This window comes from Triticum aestivum, chromosome 2B, assembly GCF_018294505.1.
Source record: "Triticum aestivum cultivar Chinese Spring chromosome 2B, IWGSC CS RefSeq v2.1, whole genome shotgun sequence".
In the NCBI taxonomy this organism is placed as follows: domain Eukaryota; kingdom Viridiplantae; phylum Streptophyta; class Magnoliopsida; order Poales; family Poaceae; genus Triticum; species Triticum aestivum.
Genome location: NC_057798.1, coordinates 701,114,369 through 701,118,422, shown reverse-complemented (window position 1 = coordinate 701,118,422; position 4,054 = coordinate 701,114,369). Strand labels below are relative to the sequence as shown.

General features: G+C 47.2%; 1 pseudogene; it reads right to left on the bottom strand.

Annotated features, from left to right (window-relative positions):
- Window positions 1–2,082: 2,082 nt before the first annotated feature.
- On the bottom strand, window positions 2,083–3,552 carry LOC123042168 (BTB/POZ and MATH domain-containing protein 2-like; annotated as a pseudogene).
- Between the last annotated feature and the right edge of the window lie 502 nt (window positions 3,553–4,054).

Here is a 4,054-nt window from a genome sequence, read left to right as displayed (position 1 = left end):
TCGGTCATATTGTTGTAGTGCTTAGGAGAAGCCCTGTGCCGGTAACTTCATCATCACCGTCCCCACGCTGTCGTGCTGATGAAACTCTCCCTAGGCCTCAGCAGGATCAAGAGTTCGAGGGACGTCACCGAGCTGTACATGTGCAGATCATGGAGGTGTCGTGCATTTGGTACTTGATCGGTTACGTTCGACTACATCAACCGTGTTACTAAACGCTTTTGCTTTCGGTCTACGAGGGTACGTGGACACACTCTCCCCGCTCGTTGTTATGCTTCTCCTAGATAGATCTTGCGTGATCGTAGGCAAATTTTTTGAAATACTACGTTTTCCAACAGAAGATGATGCACCAGCACCAAAGTCTCAAAAGCTGATGGGGATGCCATCAAGTCTGGGGCTGCCCCTTCTAAGCCCAAGACAGCTGTAGTGACCAGACCTCAAACGGTCAAGTCTCTGTGCATCAGTGTCATCTCTGAATTGGTAATGCTGACACACACAAGATTGGGGGCACAAGATTGAGTGATACTTGCCAAGCTAAATATTGTCATGGAAAGGAGTGTTGATGGCCAACATTCAAGCATTGTTGAATACGTCATATGTGGAGGCGAGTAAGTTGCCTTCTCACTCGTGAGGTCTAAAATCTAGGTTGGAGTAGCGAGATTGATTAAATCTTCTAGCGCATGCAAGTTTCATGGGAAGGGACGATGATATCGATGCTCAGGTCGTCGAGGGTGGTCCAATGTTTAGGCAATGCCAAAATTTTCATACGGGTGGATCAAGTTGTTCTAGGAAAGAAAGGGGAAGGAATTGTGTTGAAATCAATGATGGTTACGGTAGTGGATAAGAAGTGGCGGTAAGGGAAAGAAGTGTTAGGCTTTTACATCTCAATACTAGGTCCGAGGAGCACTTCCCAAACAATGAGCAGAGCCCTCCCTTCCCCTAGGGTGCCATGAACACACAATTCCACGCGAAATCTTAGAGAAGGCAGCGAAGCCTTCGAGAACCATATCCACGGGCATGTTTTCTATTAGCTTGTATAAAAATAGGAAATTTTCACTATATCACTGAGGTAAAGAAAAATTAAATTAATAATACAAGCTTCATATAGTAACTATGATAGGAAAAAATATGGTTGCAATACACAAGGGCAGATGTTCCACCGAACTAGTTAAGCAGCGATGCCACACAAATATTTAGAACAACATTTTGAATCAATAGCCCTTTATTTCTTGACCAAAAGCCAATGCAATCAATAAATATAGCAAACTGCAAAGTGCATATTTACTACTATGTAAGATTTTAGTACATGGTGTTTATGTTAGTTGTTCTTCTCTTCATGTTTCCACCTGTGCTTTTGGGGTTTTATCGCCTAACACTCCACCCGCAATAGCTTTATTGGTCGAAAAAGGATAATTCCCAAGGCGGCTTGGGAAATCATTCCTTCTCTCGATCTCCATTGTCGAGCCCGTGGGTTTTCCTCCCCTCCGCTTGCCGCTCCGGCGGCTGGTGGCGGGGAGGAGATTCCTGGTGTCTCGTCTCCTGTTAGTAGATAGGTAGGGTTTTAGTCCTCATAGGGGCAGTGTCTAGATGAATGGCAGCGCTCCTTCTTCGAGTCATTCTTTCGGGCTTCGATCCTCCTCAAGTTCGTCCGTTGGGACAGATTAGATGGAGCTCCAGCATAGATTCCTACTAGCAATTTGGGGCAGCGAGGTTAGGATTTCTCGCGGCGCATACACAACGACGATATTTGGTGTCAGGTTCTTCAGATCGATTCAACGATTCAAAGGCGACGGCTGCGGCTCCAGGGCGCTGGTCCTTACGGCCACGTACACGAAGACTTTCCAGCGGTCATCGACAAGGTTAAGCCGGCTCCGGTATGGGAGCGGCGTCGACAGCGGCTCGTTCTGGCGGCGGCAATCATCATTCGGTGGTCCATGGACCTCGATATAATTTTTATTATGTTTGAGGTGCTTTGTACTCCCAGTGAATCTTTATTATAAATCTGATCCTTTTCGCTAGAAAAGGAGGATAATTCCTAAACTAGGTTTCAAATTGAACAAGTTATAAACAACAGCGCAACACAAATACTTCAGATAACGTCTTAATGAATAAAAGAGTACACAATGGCCCTTTGTTCTGTGACCGCTATATGGTGTATGATGAGCTGATAGAAAAATGTGTAAACGATCTAAAAAAAGGCGAGGAAGTTAACTCTTGGTATGCATACATACCCTTTTGGATTTTTGGATTGGACCATTACTCCTTCTCGGTCGACGGCTGTCCTTTCTTCGTGAGTTCATCCTCCAAAGGTAATGGTCGACAATATGTGTGTATGTACTCCTTGAACCCGTCGGTCTCTGTAAGGGCGGTCATTACCTTCTTGGACAACATAAACTCAACACAGGTATCCTTTAGCCGCTCACAATGATGCCGATCCGCCAACGATAACGTGGTCATGAGAGTCTCCACGTCCATCCTCTTGCACAGCTCCTCTTCGCACATGAGCTTCAGTCTGTTCAGCCCATACCTATCCACCGCGATGAGCAAATGTTGCATTATTGCAGCGTTGTAGCCTCCTCCGTCGTCGTTGCTGGACGGGAGTTTATCGTTGTAGATATAGCGAAGCATCGTCTCGAAGATGGTAGGTTCCATGTCGATGACCTCGACGTGCCTCATGTCCTTCTCCGCCATCGGGCCGAAGAACTGCGCCCGGAACACCGGCGACCGTGCCGCCATGATGGACCTGTGCGCGTCGAATTCCCGGCCGCCCACGCCAAACGTGACGTCCGCACCCAGCCCATCCTCGAGCATGCGCTCGAGGTCATCGTGTAGCTCCAGCGGCGGGGACTCGCTCCTGACGTTGAGCACGCACCGGATCGTGAAACAGCCGTCGCCGAGGCGAGCCAGGGATTTCAGCTTCGACCTCGTCACGAACCGATGGTGGCCGTAGTCGTGCAACCGCGGAGTGAAGGCGTAATCCAGCTGCGTACCGAAGCCGGCTACCTGTGCCTGCAGGCCCTTTGTCTCTATCATGCTTAGCGTGAACTTGGCTCTCACCTCTTTGTCTTTGCCGAGGTACAAAGCAAGCACGAGGCCGTGCCGGTACAGTCCTGGTTAAGCCCGTGCGGGTAGAATCTGATCTCCCACTCGTAGCCGCCGACTCTGCAGACGGGCGAGCTGACGAACTTGCCGACCTCCATGCCCTTGAGCTGCAGGTAATTGATCAGCTCGAGGCTGAGCGTCTCGGTATCGTGCTCCACGATGCATCTCGTTCTCGACGGGGTGATCTCCGGTGAGGTCGAGCTTCTGTTAGCCATGGCCGGCCAGGGCAGAGGGACAAACGTGAGTTGATCGGTCTCAAACTCGAACAGAATTTGCACGCGCGTAGATATATACTCCTAGCTTTTGACAGGAATATATATGAGAAGAAAGAACGGAAGAAAATCAAGGAGTCATTCAGACTTACGATGACAAAGTTACAAGCCTTGTTGTCGGCTAGAGCTTGGCCTCGTTCTCAACTTGGGAAACAAGTACAAACATCTGTCTAAAGGTTCGATATTCAGACACGGAAAACCATATTTGTGTTCGCGATGGGCGATAGACGAGTGCATATCGAGCTTGAGAGTTTGTTTAGGACTAGCCTTGGTCTCTTCCTAATACGGAGTACTGTATTTTTTATCATAATACCTATAGTTTTTTCTTTCTACTTACAATAGCTATAGGGTTTTTTTTTTGCGGGGAATAGCTATAGGTTAGTTGCCTGGAAATAGATTATAGGTGTGTTTAAAAAATAGATTTTAGGTCAGTTGATTTTTGTTTTAAGATTCGCGCTTTCTTTTTTCCTTTTTTTTTTGAGAGAGAAGCGCTTTCTTTTTTCCTGGTCCTCTTTGAGAAGTTTTGGGTTAGTCGATTTGCTATTGGGCTGTGAAATCCCATTACATGGGCCACCCAGCCCTCCCCTTTCTCCCTTTTAATTTTTATATAATGATTTTGATTCTGTTTTTAGTGCAACAAGGACTACAAGGAACAGTAACTCATACACACACACAATACACGC